The sequence below is a fragment of the Lonchura striata genome, chromosome 23 (assembly GCF_046129695.1).
Source record: "Lonchura striata isolate bLonStr1 chromosome 23, bLonStr1.mat, whole genome shotgun sequence".
NCBI classification, from domain to species: Eukaryota; Metazoa; Chordata; class Aves; order Passeriformes; family Estrildidae; genus Lonchura; species Lonchura striata.
In genome coordinates this window covers 11014637-11037371 of record NC_134625.1, presented here as the reverse complement: position 1 = coordinate 11037371, position 22735 = coordinate 11014637, and the positions used below count along the sequence as shown (strand labels likewise).

General features: G+C 52.4%; 1 protein-coding gene across 2 annotated transcripts in view; it reads right to left on the bottom strand.

Moving 5' to 3' along the window:
• BCL9L (BCL9 like) overlaps positions 1 to 18861 on the bottom strand; it is a 48169-nt gene extending 29308 nt beyond the window's left edge. For both annotated transcript variants that reach the window (XM_021530071.2, XM_021530072.2), the window contains exon 1: positions 18777 to 18861. The gene's annotated coding sequence lies outside the window, so the exon portion shown is untranslated. The remainder of the gene's footprint in view (positions 1 to 18776) is intronic.
• Between the last annotated feature and the right edge of the window lie 3874 nt (positions 18862 to 22735).

The window sequence follows — 22735 nt, the reverse complement described above, 5'->3', positions numbered from 1 at the left end:
CCACAAGTGTCAGCAAACTGCAGGCCACTATATTCTTTTCCATACCACTCCTCCTCTTCTTCTGCCTTACATGGTTGCTGAGTGAATGACAAATAATTTTAAGGAAAAAGGGTAGCTCTGTCAGGTACAGTGATTACATCAGAGAGACACTCAGGTATAGCTAAAGAGCTCTCCTCTTCACACACCTCATCAAGCCTATGGGCATAAGCTCTTAAGAGATGGGAAGGGAAAGAGAAGTGATGACAGGCTGAGGACTAGGCACTAGGCAGGAGATACATCCCCAGTATCCTCCTGACCTCAAAGCTCCCTTTACTGCTCAGCAAGTGGGCAACATCCATTACCCTTTACTAATTTCCAGTTCCAGAAATCTCTGCCAACACCAGATCCCAGCATCACTTCTCGCTTTTCCCCACCTCTTCTGAGTTGCAGCCATAATTCCTGTATGAACTGCAGATGTCTGCCCACTGCAGCACTTTCACGGACACCTCCAGCTTAATGGTATAGTGGACCAACAAAGATGGCCACCAGCCATCAGAGAAGAGGTGGGGGCACAACTACATTTGCAGAGACATACATCTTGGGGAATAAGAGAGCTACCGTTCCCCTCATGTCTATGTTCCCCATGTGACATGTGGCAAAGACACTCAGCCTTACCAGCAACTTGTGGGTACCTTTCCCCACCACGTTCTTAAGCTTTTGTCCATCTTTCAGTTCCTTTCATTCCAACAGAGCAAAATATTGTGAAGGATTTACTTTGCCTTTTAACATTTATTAGCCCATTACATCCTTGCTAAAATAAAAAAGAGTAAATCAGTTTCTCCCCTTCCCCACTTTTGCTGCCTTGCAAGCATGTCCCATGATTAAGTTGTGATATATGACAGAGGAAGCAGCAAACTAGTTCAGACCAATGTGGGTATCATCAGCTACTGCGAGGCTCGCAGCAGGCAGCCAGCTGCTTACTCTCATGCAGCCCCCTTGCTGAAGTACACAGAAGCCAGTCAGATTGGAGAATTTGCTGCATTGTATGCATTTGAAATAGCAAAAATCAACATAGAAATTAAGAAACTGTCTCTGAAGCCAACCGGACAATCTGCATCTGAAAACTTCTTCCTGGAGAAGCCTCCTTTATTTACAGCTAATGTTTATTTCTGTGGGGTGCCACATGCTCCAGTATCCAGTGACATGCTGCGGGCTGGGACACACATTTAGATTCCATGACTTGTCATGATCTGTCATGCAGTTCAGGCTGGAAATAAGGCTTGCCACAAGGGAGGAGGGAAGGAGCAGAGTGAGCACTTAGATCACAGCTGCTTAACCCCCTGCACCATCTCCTCTCCACCCTGAGAATGGGTAACAAGGCTGGCCACATATGGGGCTACAGAATTTGGATGCACCCCTTGTGCTCCCGTTCTCAGGATACATCGCGAGCAGCCCAACAGCACGAGGTGCTCAAAGCCTGGCCAGCTGCCCATGCAGACTGCCACCAGAGCAGCCCAACACCCCTGGCTCCCCCTTGGCAAAAGAGCGTCTTGCCCCTCTACAAGACGTTGGCTGCTCACATAGGAGCATTGTTGGCTCCCATCTTCCCAGTGGAAAAGACAACTGCAGGGCATGTTTCAACCAGACCATCCCTGCACCAACAGCAGCCAGGAAAACACTCAGGAACCTCACATAGCTTCCTGCCCCCTGAAAGCCAGCCCATGGCCAGCATAGCTTCTGCGTGCCAGGGTCCAAAGGAGACTTGGCTCTCAGCTCCTATCCTCCCAGGCCTGGCCTGCATGGCTTTGGGCAAGGCACTTCACCTCTCCATCTAATTGCCTGTACCACAGCAGATGCTGCCATCAGCCTGCAAAGGCCTCAACGCAGCAGGGAGCTCACTCTCCTCCCAGGCAGCATCACTGTGAGCAGCAGCAAGAAGGCAAAGCCAGGCTGCCCTCCTGTACCTTCTCTCCCTAGGCTGATTCTGAAAATAAAAGCCAGCTTCCATTTGTCCCAGCCCCAAGAGAGAAGGAGGCAGAAAGAGGTTTGTTGTAAATACATGAAACTGTCGCTAAGTGAAGGAGAAAAAAAAAATCCGGGGGGGGCAGTGGGGGGGTGTGGAACAAGGGAGGGGACAAAACCGCATTTTTACTTCTGGTGGCCAGCCAGCTGACTGACTCAGCCAGTTTGGTTGCTTGCCATATAGATTTAAAAAACAAAACCAAGCCTCAGAGAGAGAAGGGGGTTCGAATGAATGTGCTTTTTTTTTTGTGTGTGTGTTTCGAGTAAATCCTAGACCAGCCCAAGATATGTTTAGGAAAATGGCTTCCCTGCCTCATTGTACCCAGGAGTGCAGCACAGAGCAAGGTACAGCACAGGTCTGCCAGTGCCAGTGCAGTGTGAGAATCCTGCTAAGGCACTTTGCTCCTGGCTAATCACTGGGTCTGAAAAAGAAGTGCAGTGAAAGCCTAAGGCTCCAGGGCTATCCTCAGAGCTGCTGTCCTCCAGCCACCGCAAGGGCTAGGGACTTTGGTGTGGGTCCACAGGCCCATGCCTGACAGGTGGCACAGCCAAGGCTAAGGTGACTTGCTCCACTCAATGTGTCCTACATCTGCTGTAGAGTCAAGGCTGCCTGCTGCTTCAGCTTCTCTTGGGCTATGGGCTATGGCTGCATTCTGTGGGCACCTCCTCACCTTCCCCTGCTTCTTGCCAGAGGAATGTGCACAGGAGGTGGGAGGAGCAGGGAAAAGGTTGTTTTGAAATACCAGCTCCCATTTTATTTATCTGGATCCCACAGTGCCCATGGCATGGTAGCCACTTGTAAGAGTGTTCTGTTCCCAAAGTACTGTACAAACAAAAACACGTGCTCCCCACACCCTTTGCAGTAACTCAACATGCTGGCATGTTCAGCACAGCACCAGACAGGCAGTGCTCACTGCTCCATGCCAACTCGGCACTTCCACACAACTGGATGTTCACAAAACCCTATGTGAATAAGCAGTTCTTGGTACTTTCCAGCTGCAGCAGTCATTACAAACACTAGCTGGTGAAGGAAGCCTCATGAGCCTCCCACACAGTGATCTCCCATAGAAACTGGCCAGCCTCCCTGGCAATTAATCTGTTGCTCACTGCAGGGGGTGCAGACAGAATAAGTTACCTAAGGACCTGATGATAGGTAAGTGCAAAACCTGCTCCTATTCCCGTTTCAAGATAGCAGAACTGAGGCAAGCAAAAACCAAGGTCCTGTCCATAGCTACCCCAGCCATCAGCAAGGCCAAGAAGAAAACCTTTGCTCTTTGGTTCCCAGTCTCCAGTGTGGACAATAAGACAATACTGAAGTGTGATCCATCAGCAGAGGCCCACTGGCCCCATGGGGGCTCAGAAAAGAGGTGCAGATGTGCCTCCTGCAAGTGGGGGAAGCAGGTACAAGATTCTCCAGAGATTGCTGCAGCAAGGCACCTGGGAAGGCTATTGCTGCCTGCACTAGCTCATGCAGAAAGCAGGCAGACAGACATTAAGTACAGCAGCCTAACTGGATGGGACCCACCAGTGCAGGGTGAGGGGCATTGTTCATGAACCAGCGGCTGGAGTTCTCCCAGCCTTCAGCCTTCCCCAAGAAGGCCTGCCTCACCTTATAGAAGCGTTTTGGGCTTGAGCAGGAAAAGCACAGTGTGGGGCTAGGGACAGGGCAGGAGAACAACACGCAGAGGTTTGCAGCGAGCTAAAAGGGGAGATTTAATAACTGTTGGAAAAAAATGGCTGCTTTATTGCAGGCAGCTTGTAAACCCTGGAGCCTGAAGGTCTGGGAGTAATTTCTCCCTCCCACGTGCTGGGCTCAGTTTGTACTGGGGGTCAGAGGCCAGTGCTTTTCCAAAGCATTCTGGGACAGACGCCAACTGGAGCAGGCTGCTCAACACCACTCCTGCAGCAGGGCCTGGGCTTTGAGAAGTAGGCTGGAGCTACTATTAACCCTTTCAGGGTGATTTCTCCCTTCCCCCTCTCCTGGCTCCATCCTTCCAGTACAAAAAAGACAGCTGCTGAAGGCCCACTGGGGCCACCCCAAATGAGTCTGGGCTAGGGAGGCTACTGGTCTCCCAAAAGGGCCAGCTGGGGCTTCAGCTTTGGCCAGGGCATGTGCTTAGCTCCCTGTGTGCTGGCTCAGCATGCTCCTGACTCACTAGAGACAGAGTCCTACCTGCAGATCCAATCCAGGAGTTGGACTCCTTGCAGAGGAAAACAAGAGCCCAGAAGAGTGACAGCCGAACACTTAGGGTAAAATCTTGAACTAGCCTTGGCATGGAGGGAATGATAACTCATAGGAATGCACCCAGCACCACCAGAGAAGGAAGAAGAGCCAGGTGCCGCTCTCCTTGAGCCCAGCACCAGTCCCTGCAGTCCATACACCTACACCTGCCTGCCACTTCCTTCTGGGAAACTTTTGGGCACAAAGTCACAGCCAGAGGCACTAACCAAAGCACTCACAGGAGAGAGTGCTCCCATGTCAAGGGTCCTGCTGGATTCTTGGCACTCCTTCCCTGATCAAAGGAAGGATGTCTCTCCCAGCAATCTCCTGGGCCCCAGTGCTCCCTCTGCCTCCAATTATCAGTGCTTTCTTCTCAGGATAACATTATGCCCAGCTGCCTTCCCCTGCACTCCCTCACTGGTCTCCTGGGGGAGGCAACAATTGGCCTCCACATGGCACCTTCTGCTTTTCCTCAGCACTGGGTAAACACCAGAACCCACCAGTCCTTGTACCCAGCTGCTGCTGACACCCCTATTCCCCAGTGGGGGCTTAAAGGCTGCCTGCCAGAGCCCTATAACCTCCTTAGCTGTCTCCTCCTAAGCTCTGGAACAGGGTCTAGATGTCTGGGGGAAGCATGGCTTTGCTGTGTCACCCTTGACTTGCAGCAGCTCTGGATTGCCTATGCAGGCAAGAGCATGGCTTCCTGCAGCATTTCACCTTCTCCTCTCAGGGATGTGTGTGAGTGTTTCTGGCCTGCAACCCAGCCCCTCTGCCCCCACCCAACCTAGTATTTGCCAGCACAAAAAGAAGAGAGCTCAGGTCTGTTTCCCAGTGGCATCTCTCATCTCCCTCTCAAAACACACACCTCATCCTTCCCTTGCATCATCTCCTTTGTGCTCAGCGCCACACCAACAAGGAGAAGGGGCTTGTGGCTACTGCCCAGGCAGACAGCACACCCAAGCACTCAGCTTGGGTCTGGCTGCTGGATGTGCTCCAGGCTCTTTCCTTCTGTGCAGCAGCACTGAGCCCAGCTGCCAACAAAGTGGCACCCAGAAGTGTGCCAACAGGAGCACCTTGGCCCTGCCTGCCATGCAGCCCCCGGCCTCACTGCTCCTGTCAGCCAGACCCTCTGTCCCACAGCTCCCATCTCTAAGCCACATCCATCACAGGCATTCAGATGATTTTGCAGGCTCTTCCAGCAGCATTTACATGGCATCCACACAGCTCTCCCACTAATACTTCTGACACCAGGCGTACACAGTCACAGTCCACAGTCTTACTGAGCAAACAGGGGGGCCAGAACCTACTGTCAACTGGGTGCCAAGCAATACTTCTCCACATAAAACCAAGCTTTCTCCAAGCTGCCAGAGGGGATCTGGCTGTGCCCCTGCACTCCTCAATTGCAAAGATGGTCACATGATGATCCCTTCTCCCTTCAAACACAGAGTTGTGCCTTCTTGCCTAAGTAAGTTCAAATTGTGCTCACATCTTTCTGATTCAGGTACAAATTAGCAAATTTCCTACTAGCTTTGTTTATCCCATCTTTCCAAGCTCCTGTTTTCATGTCCCACCTGCAATATCTCCACCTCCTTCTTCCAAAACTGCCTTTACAGTCAAAGCTGCAGAATCCTCCTTCATCCTCTACCATCCCTTTTGACTAATCCACATACCTCAGCTCTCCTTTTGGGCATGCCCTGAGATCACAGACAGGCATTGCCTTCATGCTCCCAGCTACTGCTTCACTGGTTTCAGGAGAAAGGAGTTTGCTACGCTTCTCATGCCCACTTCATTAAATCTTTCTGCTCCATCCCTCCCAGCTCCTCTGCTCTCCAGAGAAGTCCCCAGGCTAGAAGCATAAAAGATGCAGCCAGAGCATCTTGGCAACTGTGGCTTAGGGGACTGCCTGGGCTTGGGGTAAAGGTTACTGCCACACCTTCTGGTGCCAAATGCTGATACCCACAGATGGGAGCAGCAACACTGAGACACTGAACCCACAAAAATGTCACTTTGCCAGGGGCTTCCTACTGCCAAAATGGCAGGACTATCAAGCCTGGAGGTTACTCTCAGGAGACAGAAACCCACAGCCCTGTGGCCATCTACAACCAAGGAGCACATCATCCCACTATTCGGCCAGAGCAGAAATAAACAAAAGCTCCTGTCTCCTGGAAATTACTTAATGAATACCTGCAATAGTGAGTTTTGCCTCCCTTTGCTGCACATGACATAATCAAGCCAGACACCGGGCACCAGGGCTGCAGTTCACAGCTGACCTACCCACATTTGCTCCAGTCAAACAGCTCCAAGCTTTTTGCCCCAGACTCCATGCCTGCCTCAGGCCCCAGGCGCTGGCTGGAGCCCTGCCAAAGACAGGGCTGCCTGTTTGAATCTTAAGCCAGAACCCGGTAAGAATCACCTTTAATAAGCCTTTCTCCTCCATCAGGCACCCTGATTTTTTTTCAGCTATGGTCTTGTGAAGCAGAAGGCTGCTTGGAGCCAAGCCAACACTGGGGAAACCACCATTTCAAGGTCCTGCGAAGGTGTCTGTAAGAGCAGAAGGGAGCCTTGGTCGGGTGTGCAGGGAGTGATGCAAAGAGCAGGCTGTTTGCTGGGAAGCTGCTGCTGCTTGCCAGGAGGCAGTGGGGGAGGAGGCAGCAGATGTCCGCAGACAGCATTTGCCGAGAGCCTGCAGCGCTCCAGCCCAGCAAGGGGAGGAAGGCAGCGGCTGGTGCCACTGCTGCTGCGTTGTAATGGAACAGGACAAACACCACAGGGTCCACCCAGAAAGCTTATGTTGCTTTTCCCTCCAATAACCACTACTTCAGCGATGGGAAGTGGGAGTCCTGGCACCTCAGCTGGGGTTAGAAAAAGGCTTCAGGATGACTGCTGGGAGGCCTCAAATGCAGGAGGAAAGATGCCGGTCACGAAACTGCAAGACCCTTCTTGTCCTGGAAGCAGTGGCAGCCGCAAACCCCAGCACAGCTGTTGTGCTGGGGCCAAGTCTGTCTACGGCGCCCTGGGTGAAGGCAGTGTGCCACAGCCCACGAGCTGCCCCTACTCCTGTCATATGCAACAGCTGGACACTCACAGCGAGAGCCCAGACAAGTGCCTACGGGTGGATGCACAGCAGAAAGAGGAAAAGAGACCAGCTCCGGCTGCAGCCCGCCGCTTTGAGCACTGGAGCCAAAAGGGGACACCCCTTTTGCCCTCCCTCTCTATGCAAACAGAGGACACTGAACAAGGCCACCAGCGCTGTGGCAGTCAGCCAGTGAGCCCAATCCCAGCCACACTGCTTTTGTTGCAAGCATCAGTTGCCCGTGAGGCTCCAAGTCAGCCCACGTGGTTCTCATTTCCTGCCTCTGGGCAGGGAAGGCTGGCTTTCTCCCCATCCCACAGCAGTGAGGCTGACCAGAGGAGCTCTACAGCCAGAAGCTACCATGCAACTACCCCTCTCTCACGGGTTCTGTCCTGACCCTGAGATGTGGTCAGCCAAGCAGCATTGGGTCTGACAAGTCATATGATGATGGAAGCAGAACCTTAGAAAATTGGTCCCTTGGCACTGGGACCCCCGAGGGCAGTGGCAGGTCCCAGGCAAACCATCCTACCATCAGAGAGGATCCTGTGACTACAAGACTCTCACTCAATTGCTGCCCAGATATTCAATGGGACCTGAAGACCCCCAGAAAAATTGGCATTTACCTGTTTCAGACAGAGAGGAACTGACCTCACCCAGAGGAGTATCTTTGGCTCATTAAGCGATACCATCCACAGGCTTGTTCAGATCAAATCAACCAATTCCTGAGTTCTTCCTACATGAGATGCAGTCTGGCACTTGGGTCCACTTGAGTCCTCTTAAAATAAAAATTAATTGATATGCAAATCAGAGAAAGCATTAGACTTGTCTACTGGCCAAGGGCAATGCAGAGATTCCTCACTGTTTCAATCCCAATTCCCCCATACTCCTACTCCTTTCTGAGCCCAGAGTCAGCCATTAGCCATGGCTCACCAGATCAGGGAGGACCCCACAGACACACAGCTTGTGTGCAAAAGAGAGCCTGGATGGCACAGGTTCTCGAGCCAGGTTCCAGCTTTGCCTCATCCCTTCCCTCATCATCAGCATGTCATGTCTGGAAGAAGGACTGCTGGGCTCTCACCTGATGCTGAGCCACTTGCACACAATCCAAGTCAAAGTATGGGCACCTTAGTATCTGTGCCCAGTGTGGAGCAAGGAGGTAGCAAGAGAAGTAAGAGCTTGACTTCTTGGAGTGTTTGCTACTGGGATTCTCCTATCAGCTTCCAAGAAAGATCAATTTTTTGCATACCCCTGGTAGCTTTTCCAAAAACACTGCAAACAGCCACCACAGCCCCAGCCACTGGACCACCCAGACAGAAACAGCCACAGATCAAACAGTGAAAGAGCAGCCATCCAATATGCTCAGTACCAGGCCTTGGAGGAAGGACAATGCCAAAACATGGCCTTACTCTTGGATATGGTCACCTCTTCTTTCTCCCCTTCCAACTAACTAAGCACTAGCCACAGTTACCCTCTTCTGCAGTCTTGTTTCAACCAGAGGCTGGGCAAAGCAATTAACTTCTCCATCTGGTTGCAGTGAGATGGATACAAACATCATCACCCATACAGGAATCAGCAGCCCTGAGCAGTGTTAACATCGTCCCTTTCCACTGAAAGGGCTTGGAAAATGGCACTGACAGCATCGGCCTCAGAAACAGAAATCCCAGGATGATTAGTTCACTCCTCTGGTATTAAATGCACTGTGGACCTTCATGGGCCCCTCCAAGGGCCTACAGGCTGCTACTGGGAATTCTGGGCAAAGGACTTATCAATGGCAGCCTGTTAACAGCATCAAAAAATGCCTGGGGCCCTTAAACTACGGTGGGAAAAGAGGGACAGCTAAACCCTACTAGTACAAGGAATACATTTTAATCAGACTAGGACTTACTTGTGAAATTACTTTTGATTAAAAACCATAATAAACTAAATTACAAACATTTGCCACCAGTAGCTGAGTCTCTGAATATTCTGAAATCACAAGGTGGGGTGAGAAGCAATTGCTTACAGGTAAAGTCCTGACCACACAAGCAGGTGGAAAAATCACTCTTCTCACTAAAATAACACATGAGGGCTAAAATGATATCAAAATATTTGGAAATGGCTGGACACTTCTTTGCTGAAGCTCTGCTTTAGGCAAAGTAACTCTTTTATCAACAAGATGTTTACCTTTTCAACTCATGAAACTGACTTTTTTAAAGAGCAAAAACAGGTTTGGGTTTTGGAAAGGCTTTTATTTGCTATGATTTCTTTTTCTTTCTTTTTTTTTTTTTTTTAAGATAATGAGAAGCAAAAACTCACACTGAATTCTGCAATGGAGGTGGGCAGTTTAGGCAGATCATTACTAAACCTCTGACCTGTAGAAATATTTTGGAAGGAGAGATGCCACAGACTGAAGCGCAGCCATGCCCCTGCACTTATCTGTGCTTCCTTTGGATTTGTGCTGTTCTAATGGCAAAGACGACAAGCAGGGCTTGGTCTTTTCTTTCCTAGTGCCAAGCTCACATGAAAAAGGATTCCCCACTGAAAATTAGGAAACTAAAAGGTACAAAAACATCCAATTCAGCCATTATAGACCATATATGTGCAGATGGCATCACAGAAATAAATAACAATAAACTATTTAACCATTTTTTCAATAGTCTCCCCAGCAGCTTCCCACATGTCTTGAGCTCTGAGAATGATCTGGGATAAGAGAAGCTCATCACTGCAAGAAGCCAACAGAGGACCACTCTCATAATTCCCAGCAGCAGAGTGAAGGTGCTTGGCTTTTCCTGTCAAAGGTAATCTCAGTTTCTGCACATGAGTTCCGAGAAAGGGGATACATCACTCATTTCCCAGGTGGAGGAGGGGACACAGCCATGACAAGGTGCTTTTTATTCTACCCAAAACTGCAGAAGGTAGGGGATGGGTAGAGCAATGAGAAAAGAGAGAGTAGGGCACAATTCTGGTGCCTGCACCCCTCTCTTGGGGCTACCGGGCCTGCACAGGCTGCCAAATCAAATAGCTGCCCAGAGCCACACTTCTGACAAGTGTAACAGGCAATGCCCTCAAAGCAGGACCAGCGTGAGGCTCCTTCCACCCAGAGCCATCACTGTCCATGTCTGATGCTCATCCACAATGACTGGCAGCAGCTGATGCCTACGGATCGAACAGAAACCTTGATCCCTCCCACTGGAGAAGTTCCACAACTCCCCAGGCTGCTGAGTTTTTACAGGCTCCAACCAAAACCCCCATCCCAGTCTCCATAGATGAGTTTTCACCACTGGAAAGGGATTTGGGACACTGGGAGGACATGCAAGGAGGATGGCAGGAAGCAGCCTGTACCCTTAGTGTCTCTCCAGACAGAAGTATTTGTTGGGAGATCCATGACATCACTGGTGGGCTCTCCTGAAGGAAAACAGACAAATCCAAGGGCAGACTTCCAGCACCACATCAAGGGGGAGTTTATCCAAACCGGAGGGCTCCTTGCTCCCTTCTCAGCACCATCTTACAAAGGGAAGGCAGGTAAGTCACCATTTATTTTGGGTCCCAGTTTCTCATTCGAAGTTACACTAGACTATCCCTCTTGGGTCAAATATTGTGCTGGCAGCACCTGCATTCTTTGCCCTATGCCGACAGTACCCTGCCTGGGCACGTGCTGTCCCCTGATAAGGAAACCACCAGCACAGCAACTGATGGCAATCCTTCCCCCAAGCCTTGGGGACCAACACGCAGCACGTCCATGTGGCCTCTGACCACAGCAGAAATAAAACCACCACCATTCAGAAAAAGCATAATTAGCAAAGATTAAACAGCCAGTGACTATGCTAGCAGCTGGAGGGAAGACACAGACCACCATCTCCCGGCAGCGAAGGAGTCACCGATTCCTGTGTCCGTGGTGCATCTGCCAAGTGCCCTGCAGATCTTGCCCCCACTGTGCCCACTACAGGAAGATGCACCAAGTCCACTCACCCTGATCACTAGAAAGTGTATATACTACCATACACAAAATCCTTCCTGTCTTCCAAACCCATCTCACCTTCTCTCAACTGGGACCCCCTCATAAAAGTAAGAAGAGACAGGCCTTTCCTGGCATTTCCTTTTTCTGAAAAGGCTGTAAAATTTTCCAAGCATAGCTAAAGCCAGAGCAAAGTTTGTCAGGAGCTCAGCTCGTTAGGCGGCTGCTCAAGGAGCCCCGCGGGAGGCGCAGGCTGCGTAATTCAAAACATCTTGGACCCTGGAAAAGAAAATAGAAACCAGGCTGTGAGAATGAGGGGGGCAGCTGCAGCTCCGGTGTAACCCCTGCTCTGGGAGCACCCCAACTGCAGAGCTCAAGCAGAGCTCCAGCCCCAGCAGAGGTGCTGCGGCCAGCCCAAGCGGAGCTGGCACCAGGCAGAGGAAATTCCAAGCCTGTTGCTTCTGGCAGCCACACCGGGCCCTGGCTAGAACCTCGGCAACCTGGAAACCAGCTACTCAGCAATTTTCTTGCCATCCAGAGGACTCAGTCTGAACCACAGTTTCACTTCCCCCTCCCTGCCCAAGAGGCAGGGAACACCAGAGGGAAAGAAACATTTGCTCAAAAGCTGTCACGACCAAAGCCCCTCCAAACTGCTTTGCTCTGGGAGGACAGTCTTGAGCTGTTGCTATGGCCTCTACCCTCCCCTTGTTGCATCTGGGGAGAGGAAACTTGCTTGGACTAGCCCTAGGTCTCCCCGACTCCTTTTGGTCCTTGCCAGAGGAAAGTTCAAACAAGGCTGCACAGAGGCAGGACACAGACAGCTTTCAGCCCAGCCTAACTGCCACGCTTGAGGCTCGCCTGTGGCCGGACCTGCTCCATTCAGGCCCTGTCTGGCCTGATCCTCTGCTACAGATCAGTGCTGGAATAAATCCTGCCTAGGAAGTGGTGAAAGCTCCAGTGCTGCATGGGTTTCCACAGCCTTGGCCAGCTTGATGTTCAGAAGAGTTGACCAGAGATACAGCCCTTCTGCTCAGTTACTACCCTTCAGAGCTACCCATCCAGTTCCTCCTCCTCACCCTGAGCAGGAAGACCTACAGTGTTGGCTGTTGATACCCTTGCCTTTCATAAGCCAGCATCCTTTCCCAACTGCAGCCTTTCCAGAGGCCTGAAGCCCAGCATGGCAACAGAACAAAGCAACAAGCGTTGTACCCACTGCTGGCGCCCTTGCCCATCTGAAGGAGAGTACAGCTATTCACTGATACACAGCTATTTAGCAGGACCTTTCTTCCAAAGAGTGTATTGAGATTTTACTTTCTATTAGGAAGACTGCAATGCCTCAGAGTCCCTGCCTGCAGAACCAGGTAACTAATGCAGACTGATCAGACAGGTACCATACCTTGGGTGGCAAGTCAAGGAAGACCATTCATGAAGCAAACTTCAGCAGGGAATACAGTGCAAGCAGAGAGAAACAGGACTCCTAACATAAAACCTTAAGAGAAAGTTAGGTATGGCCCTCCAAACAAAGGCACATCATTCTTGGAGAGCAGCACTTCCTTGCAGGGTGAACAAAGGACCACGGTGCTCCTCAGAGTACCAGAAGCTCCTAGTTAAGGACAGAGTTTTGCAACTCCACTGTAATCACACAAGTCATAGCTTTCTAACTTCAGCAGGGCAAATCTTATTAGAAACCTCAAAGATGCACAGGGCATTGAAGATACTTCAAGAGAGGAGCTCCTGACCTCCATCTTCTCAGAAGAATAGAAAAGCCCTGCTTATGTGTTGAATAGGAGGCTGAGACACAGAGAGGCAAGAGAGTAGGAGTGATAAGCAGGAACTGGGAATCCTGGCTTCTGTCCCTAGTCCTGCCACATATTCCCTTCCTGTCTTTGGTTAAGTCACATCCTTTCACTTTTCCTGACAGACTCTAATTTTGGAGCTAAAAAAGAAAAAAAACAAGCACTTGCTTCCGCAGAGTGTTTAAAACCTCTTCTGTCCTGTGACAGGCAGAAGATTGCTGCGGCCAGAGGCTGTGAGACACCCAGCATGCAGGAGCCACGCTGCACACACAAACCCCAGCAGAGCCTGGCATTTCCTGTGCTTACATTTTGAGAAGCAGAGAATCTGTAAACAGTCAGTGCCACAGTGCATCTTCTACACAAACCATATCCTGGCCCATTTCCTCTTCTCAACCACAGGAGTAGGAGCTGAGCAAGGGAAAAGGTAAGCTGTCCAGCTGACCTGTGACAGAAAGAGCAGCACAACTGAACACAGCATTGCTCTGGACAGCAAACCTTGCAAGGAGGTGGCTGTTAAACCAGTAGCTGCAAGGATGGGGAAGATCCAGCAATACCAGCGGCAGGGTTAAAATGGGGAAAAAAAAAAAAAACACAACAAAATAAAACTGCAGAAAACCAACCCAACCAGCACCCTGAAGAGGCACAATGGTACAGACGTGCCCAAGAAGCACAGCCCTCCTGCTCCCTAGCAGATCCATCCTGTGGCCTCCCACATACTTTGGGAAGAAAGAAGACAAGTAGGCATAGGCAGGAACAAGGAGCACTCTGTGGTTTTGCTCAGTATTTCAGTCCATCTCTCACTCAGGAGGAGCTCTGCTTTGCTTTCCAAGTCTCGCCCTCTCTGGCATGGATCACAAACCTGGCTTCTGGCCCAGGACTTGGCTCCAGCAGCGCTCATCACCAAACAGGGTGACGCCCCACCTCTGGGCACAGTGCATAGCGCAGCCCCAAAGCCATCTTGAGGCTATTACCCCAGCATCAGAAGAGGCTCCCCATTATACCCCAGCTGGGATTCCAGGCATCCTGAGTCGCAGATGAAAAACCCAACACCCAAACATAGCTCCAGCTCTTTGGGGGAAGAAAAACCCAGCATCAAAGTACTGTTTTCTCTAGTGGCTCCAACTGAAGCTGTCAGACAAGCTGCCTGCATTGGAGAAGTCCCGTCTCCCAAAGATGCCCAGGTATAGCTTGCATGTTCCTCTGCCTGGAGCTGCCCAGAAAGATGCAGAAGGATGATGCCAGGTGAAAGCACTGCCCTCCATCACAGGAAGTGGAAAAGGGGCTGGAAACCCCAGCCCAATGCACCCATCTGACAATTCAGCAAGGATACTGAGATTCAGGGAAGCCACCTGTGCCCAGACACCAGTAGGTGTCAAAGAACCAGACCACCTCTTCACAAAGAGCTGAGAAAGCGGGAAGCAGGCTTCATTGCACTGACTATGCCCAGCATGGACACACACTCAGCGAGAGCAGAAGAGGTTCCCATTTCTCTCTTCAGGGCACTGCAGCCCATTATCCTCCCACTGGTTTCTCCAGTGCAGGGTTGTAGCTGGCATCAAGGCAACCCTGTTTATTTCAAAGTCATATTGTCTTAGATGGCCCATCCCATGTCTTGGAAGAGGGGCAGCAGCAGCAGGGCCCAAGCAAGCAGGACTTGGAGCCAGTCAGGATGCCCAACAGCAGCACACAGTTTCCAATGCTTGGTACAGGCTTCAGATATCCATACTAACACAACCCATGCTCTGTCTTCCTGCCACGCCATGGCCCAGGCTGCCCTAGGGACCACCAAGTGTTGAACTGCTGGCCAAGGACACAGAGAGTGAGCAGGACTCCTAACAAGCTGCCTCTTCATAGCATGGCTTTCTATTATATCAGAAGCAAGTACCAGTGACACTAACTGCTTCCCCTACACTATCTCCTGCTGAGTATAACTCCGTGGCAACTGCAAATGCCATCGTGAACTGGTCCCAGCTAGAACAAATCCATCACCTGATCCAATTTGAGTCTCACAGAAGATCAGGTAGGAAGGAAACAAAAACAGTTCTCTGTTCCCATGAAAGGATCCGGTGCTAAGCAGATGACCTGCAACAGGCACCACAGAAGAAGGAAGGGTGCCTCTGCTCCATGCCATGGGATTTGGCTGGTGCTGCCTCCCCAGGAGAGGCTGATGAAGCACAAAATACAGTAAACCATGCCCACCAATCTCCAGTAACAGTTCCTGGGTACCTTCCACTAAGGGCTGCCAGAGGTGGTGAAGAAAGGAAGCCAAACCAAAGCAGCAAAGATTGGCCCATTGGAAATCATCACACAACTTTTGTTTTGAAGTCAAGAAGAACTGAGGAATATCACTGCGGCCACCCTCACAATCTGCACCACACAGAGCTGCTGAAGATGCACAACTGAAAAGCAAAGCACTCACAACACTTCCTAGGCCCCTTGCTCCAAGACAGGTGTATTTTTCCACATCTTCAGTGCTATGAGAAACCTCACAGGGTAACTAAATCTCATGGAGATCAACTATATAAAGTCAGAATCCATAGCACCCACCACCCTCTGGAAACACAGGACCACACATGAGATCACCAGAAAATGAATTTGCCAGTCAAAATCTTCCTGGGAGGAAAGGAGAGCTGACTGACACCAAGTCCTGACCTGCATTAGATTCTGATTTTCCAGAAGAGTTGTGCTGGCAATCCTGCTTGCACTTCGCTGATACAGCTTAAAAAACACTGACAAAATATTGTTGCATCTGTACATCATATCGCTATGATATCTCTACCCTGCATTATATTATATATCCATGCATCTACATATCACATTTCCTGTTAAAAATGTCCAAAATAGTCAAACACAGCTTAAGTCTCCCATGTGCCCCCTCCCACCCCCAGTCCAGGGCACTAGCATGATCCTGGGTCTCAGCCAAAAGAGCAACAGTACAAGGAAAATTACATTTCCAGAGCAAGCTCTAGGCTTCTGCCTGGCTAAGGCTGTTGAGGGACAGCAGACAACCCTGGGGGGAGGCAGCAACAGAAGCTCAGGAGCAGGCTCACAGGTGGAACAGACTGTTGATGCATTCTCAGATGGGAACAGCAAACTTGTGCTTTTCCACATGGGACTTATTCTCCCAGAAGAGAACAACCTGAGAGATCTGTCGGCTAGGATATTTAAAACTGGATGGAGCCCTAAGGAATTAAGCACTGGAAGCCAGCCTGTGCCATCTCCAGGAAATACTAGACCTGAACAGATTAAAACCCATTACAGCAGCACATCTGGACATCTGAAGAACACAAACACATCCTCAAGTGCTTTGACCACTAAGAACTTTCCCTCCTAGCAGCAGCCAAGCCTGATGCAATCACCTCAGACAGGGCAAGGAAGCAAGGGCTGTTATGATGCCAGTTCTGGAATGGACACTGTACTGACAAGAGACGGGGCTTAAAGAGACAGAAAACAATCCCAGGACCTATTCTGAGACCCTGAAACAAGCTGGAGAGTAACAAAGAGCAGCATCTACAGAAGTAGGAAACAGCCACTGGTTGGGACCAGCTGATGCTCTTCATGGAGAGAACCAAGAGCTTCCTCTCCAGCTATCCCTCTTTTCCACATCCCTCCACACAGCAAGCACTGTCAGAAGTTTTTTTTTCTCCCCAAAACAGCAAGCACGGAGGACATGATGCCAGCTGGGTTAACAACTTGATAAAAAAGTCAAAGGCTGAGTTGAGCTTGGACCTCAGAAACTCCAGGCCAATATGAGCAAAGTCTACAGCTCACAGCTGAAGATGGCCTGGAACTAAAGTGCAACTCCAGCACATCCTTGGCAGCTGCCCTGGTGCAGCATAGTCAAATGAGCTTGCTATGTCCAGTTGCTTCATGCAGCCCTCTGTGCCCTCTGTCACACAGTGGCCAGAGAGCCACCTTCCAACAGCAACACAGCAAAGATGCAAAAGGGCTTAAAAGTACAAAACACAACTATTTTACTTTCTTCAACTGAACAACAACTGTGGTTTCTAGTTTCTAAGTAGGCTTTCCTTTAGCTGCTGCCTGTTTACTTCTTTACAGTGGTGGGGATCTGGAACGAGGAAATGGACTTTCAGGGGAGGGAGACACAGTAATACCTACAAAATTGCACCACAGAAAACACCATTAAATGGATTTTCTAGGTAATGAAGATGCAGGTCAGGATGGTAAGGAGCAACCAATCCCACCACCTGCTCAGCTAAAATGGCAACACACATATTAAAAAACAAATAAAACGGTTCTTCACCACTTAGGTTATGTATGCTCCGGCAAAAGTCACAATGGATCAGACAACTGCTGTAGAGACAGCACATCAACCTGGACATTTCTGCACTAGTTCCAGCCTTGGGTATTACATACCCACATGTGGTGGCAGCCAGCATTATCACAGGCACCAGAGTCAGAGGTCTTGATTCAGCAGCAACACACCCTTGCCAAGTGACCTTGGGCAAATCGCTTCCTTGGTGACTCACTGCTCTTATCCCTCCTTATGCCATCAAAGTAGCAAAGCAAGGCACACACACAACCCCTGTATGTGACTGATGGATGGAAGGAGCTGCATGTCATTACTGCATGCCTGGCATGCAACTGCATTTCAGCAGGGTAATGAGTGGTAGGCACATTTGCAGAACAGATCTTGCAAGTCAAGAATACACGCTAAGGCTCCTGTAGCAGCACTCTGCAGCCAAAGATGCATGGCTGTCCTCTGTGCCATGCCATTGGCAGCCCTTTGCCACCCTTTGCCCGGCAGAGCCAGGACACAACGGCATGCTGCCACAGCCTGACACCCTGTCACCCCGAGTTGCCCCCAAGGCATGCAGACACGCAGCCACACACAACAACACAACAGCCTGGCCTGTCATGTAGCATTACTTATGTGTTCAGATATGCATCCTTCTCACATTTCTATTAAAGCAAGAACGGGGCTGGAACAAGTTCACCACCTGCTAAAGACACGTCCCTAATACAATGCAGGGGAGGTTTTGTTACATTGATTCCTTTCTGTGCACAAGAAAAATAAGTATGTACATGTGGTGCTTCTCTCATTTTTCCTCCAAGCTGACCACATGCCTGATTTATCTCAACAGGGAACCGAAGCCCATACAGTAGAACACTGCAAATAGAGGGGACGGATCTCCCCTGACAATTAGGATGGGCCCTGACAGGAGTGTTTGTTTAAACCCTACGTAAAACGTGGCAAGTTCCCATCCTCCCTGGGGCTTTCACGGCACCGATAACGTCTTGCAAAATCCAGACCTGCTCCGGTAAAACCAGACGGAACTCGAATAAGTTCCTCGCACCAGAGAAAAGCCTCAGTCGAGGCACTTTTGTCCGCGAGGAATCACCTGCGGCCGCAGCAGCAATGGGTGACAAGGAGCTGGGAAGAGCGGTCTCCGAGACGCGAGACCGAATCGGGCAGGGTCCCGCAGACCAGGGGCAATGTCCAAGGCAAGCGGGAGCACTGACAGCTCATCCCCGGCCGCCGGACTCGGCGGGTAGGCCGAGTAGTCCCCCCGTCAAGTTATTGCTGCCCCGGGAGCGATGGCACGGCGGCTAACCCGGAATCTCCGGCTCGGCCGCCGGCTCCCGGCCGCCCCTCCGGCCGGGTGACAGCCCCGAGGCGGGCCCGGCTGCGCCGAGCAAGGGGTCGGTGCGGGGGCGGCGCGGAGCCCCGGCTCCCCCCCGGGGCGGAACAATGGGACGGCGGCTGCCCGGGCCTGGCGGGGCACTCACCTCGGCGGCGGCGGAGCGGCTCAGGGTAGGCCGGGAGAGCCCGCCGGGGCGGCGCGGCGCGGCTCCGCGGGCTGCTGGGGGCCGGCCGGCGGCGCGGGGCCGGCGGCGCGGGCCGCGCTCATGGCTCGGCCGCCCGCCGCAGGGCGCGGGGTCGGGGCCGCTGCCGGCGGCGCCCCCCGCCCCGCCGCGCCGCTCCTTCCGCCGACCGAGCCGGCGGCTCCAGCCCGCGCCCGCCGGCGGGGGTGGGCGTCCGGCCGCGGCGAGCCCCGGCTGCCCGCCCGGCCCCGGGCCGCGGACGGCTTCCCCGCGCTGCGGCGGGCGGCCGGGCGCGGGCGGCGGGGAGCGGAGCCGGCGGGCGCGGCGGCCCGGGCGCGGGCGGGGGCGCCGTGGCGAGGGCGAGGCGCTGCGGGCCGAGTGCTCCTTTCTCCGCCGGAGCCTGAATAAGCATTTGGAGAAACAGGATCATTCACTTTCCTCCGAGCCGGAGCCAGGCGCTGCCCTGTCAAAATAAAAGCCCCGCGCGCCGATTAACCGCTTCCTGGTCGCGGGCGCCCTGCCGGCCGCCCAGCGGCACCGCCCGCGACCGGCACCGCCGCCGGGGACCGGCTTCGGCACCGCCGCCCGTTCCGGGCCTCCCGCGACGAGTGGCCGGCGCCCCGCGAGTGGCCGTCCAGGTGTCGCACACCCGCGAGTCTCACAGACATGTACGCGACAGCACACGTGTCTCAGCACAGTCGGGACCTGCGGAATTGCATCCCACTCCTCCCCGGGACAGCACGGGGACTGCTCCTGCTGAGCATCTTTCTGCCCTTTATCATACACAACACTTGTTCTGCTCAGGCCGACACCCTGTGAGTCCTGCTCTCTAGCCTCACTGTGCCGGGCAGGTCCCACACCTGATCCCATCTTTGCCGCATCTCCCAGAGCCTATGTGGAGTTGGACTTCGATGGTCCTTGTGGGTCACTTCCAACTCAGGATATTTTGTAATTCTACACACATAAGGACTGGCTCCAGCTCTTGAGAAGAGCAGCATGTTATTATCTTTACCAAGTTTTCCAGGCATTAACCATTCTACTGCCCTGAGCAACACACTCCACGGACGGGAGCCGCATAGTGCACATAAATACCAGGTGGTGGACGCAGCCTGCCCGCTCCTGGGAAATGCCATCAGCATCCTAACCAGGACGTGTCACCTTCCTGCCTGAAGCGCACCAACCACCCAGGCGTGGGGCTGGGAGGAGACGGCTGGAGGCAGGCACCACTTGCCAGCCTCCCCAGAGCTGCAGAGCTCAGGGCGATGTGGGGACAAACAATCCAGCTCCACTGACGGGAGGCGACGGCCTCGGTTGAAAATTAACACAAGACTCGCCCCCCTGCTCGCACCCGCAGCGCGGCGAGGAAGGAACGACGCCGCGGGGACGGTGAGGGACACGGGGAGCGCCGTCCGCCCCGAACCGGCGGCGCGGGCAGCGCCCCCTGCCGGGGCGGGCGGAGAGCTCCCGGTGGGGCGGGGCAGCGAGCGCCCCGCCCCGCGCGCCCCGGCGGCACCGGCGGCACCGGCGAAACCCTGCACACCCCCATTCCCCACGGCAGATGAGGGCGATGCTGCGGAGCCCTCCCGTTCCCCACGGGGAGACGGTGCCGCAGCGAGGCCCAGCGAAGAGCGACGGCTGCCGTAAGAGGGAGGGAGCGAGCGAGGGAGAAGCAGCGGCTGCTTCCAACCCCAACCGAAATGACGCGACATCAGTCTTCGCAGGCGCCTCTTTGGCAGCTGGCACAGGGCGGCTTCGCCCGTTCGCAGAAGTGCTTGTGGAAAGCACCCGAGGCCGAGGCAGGCGGAAGGGAAGGGGCGGGTTGCGAATGTTCTGGGTTTTACCTCGGGGCGCCGCAGTCTACACGAGTGGGCAGGCACTGGGAGCCCCTTTGCATCGAGCACCGTTCGCTTACACAAGCCACCCAAGGAAGATATACCCCTCCAGGGGAGTGCTGAGGCCATACATCTCGCTGCGTCTTTGGTGAACTCCCAAGTGCCTCATCAGCAAGCAGTGACATATTTTCACACTTTCATCCTTCCCAGTATCAGCACTGGCGCTCCAGACAGCATGCATAGGCGCAGTGGGTTAAACACGGTGCCCAGCCACCATTATTTGGCATGACAGTTCAGTGCCAAAGGCAGACAGGCAGTTCCTTCCCTCCAGCCAGGTGTGGAGCATGGGGGACACATGAACCACCTGTCCTCTGGGTCCTCTGGCTGCTTCCCTGCTCATTCCCTGCAACCTTCTGGGCTTTTTACATCACAGCCCTTCACACCTCTCTCAGCCTGCACACATGAAAGTGGCAAAACAAGACTGGGAAAGGTCAGCAAGAGGACCAGCTGCTGCTGGTGTAGCAGACCCTGCTGATTTCAGAACCTCTACCTTTAATTAACATCTGCCAGGCTAGCTACCCTCCCTGCACTTGATGATTACTCCCAGTCCCCCCTTCCCTCCTCTATAATTATACCCATGCTAGGAGAGGAGATGGTGAAGCAGATTCCTTGGAGCTTCTCAAAGCCTCTCTTTGCCAAAGCTACCACCACCACAGTAGCAGCTCATTCCAGGAGCTGCCTGATACAGCAGCACCTAGCAAACCTCAGACAAGATGCCCAGACTTGGCTGTTACCTGCTCCTTTTCCTGCCTTTGGACCACAAAACTTACATGCAACATATAAAATGGAAAAGTCCCCCTAAATATTTAAGGACCAAGAGGGACCCATCTGTGACAGTGACTCCAGCCTTCCCTGGGAAGAATTGTGACTGACCACCCAGAAGCTCCTGACACATCCTACATCTGTGGGATACAGAGAATACAGGGCTACCGGGTCAGAAGGACTGGCCTTGTCCTGTCACATTTTGCCAACAAGGACACCTGGAGTAGGTGGAATCTGGTCCTAAGCTATGTCCAAGGCTCTGGGACTTGTTCATTCCCACTGACTCTCCAGAACAGCAGCCCTAAGCTCAGACCTTCACAAGACCCCTGTGGGCAAGGCCCTCATTATACTTATGAATATGATTAATTAGGTCCAATTAGGTCTACTGGAATTAATTATGTGAGTCACATTTAGCAGGGGCTGCTTCTTTGCAAAGCATTTCCCCAGTGGATCACTCCAACAGATCCCCAGCAGAGGCCCCAGAGATAGAAGAGTCCAGACAAATTGTGCTGAAGGAAACTAGTCTGAGGCTGTGAAATGCCTGTTTTGGGAGCAGCTCTCTGTTTTTCTGATCCACATAGCTATGGAGCAGGAAGCTGGTGGTAGCCCAGCATTAAATCCACAGACCTAGCAGATTCATCCTGTATTCTCCCACAGAAAGGCAATGGTCCGGCAAGAGGATGGAAGAGTCTATGTTGCTACTGCTGAGGTAGACAGGCCTAAAAACATCTATTCATTTCTTTCCAGGCTGCTCCCAGTCCTGTCCATGCCTTTGCAGACTCCTGGACAAAGTGTCCTTTCTTCTGGTCAGACACTAGCACAGATTCTATCCCATAGTCTCACAAGTCCCTGATGTGCCTGATCTCCCTTGGACTGCATTGCAAGGTCTAAATCCCACTTCTGTTTTGGTGGTACTACAAAGCCATTTGCTCAGGGAAAAGGGAATAACATCCAGACTAGGAGAGGCCCCAGGTCTGCACCCAACCGTGCAGTTAGCTGGGGAGGAATGGGTTCCCTCATTTCACGCTCACTAGAGTTTGAACAGGGCAGCCACCAGCAGCAGGCCACTGCAATGAGCCTGCACTACCCTTGCCACCTCTGCAGCTGCCTAGGCAGCCTTTTCATCGTCTGGATGGACTTGGACAGAATCAGAAGGGCCCAGCTTGGTTTCTCCTTTTAAACGGGATCACCTTTCTTTATTATCTGTCACGTCTCCAGCAGACCAAGACTGTTCTCCCACTGCAGTCACAAGAAACATGGAAGCTCAAA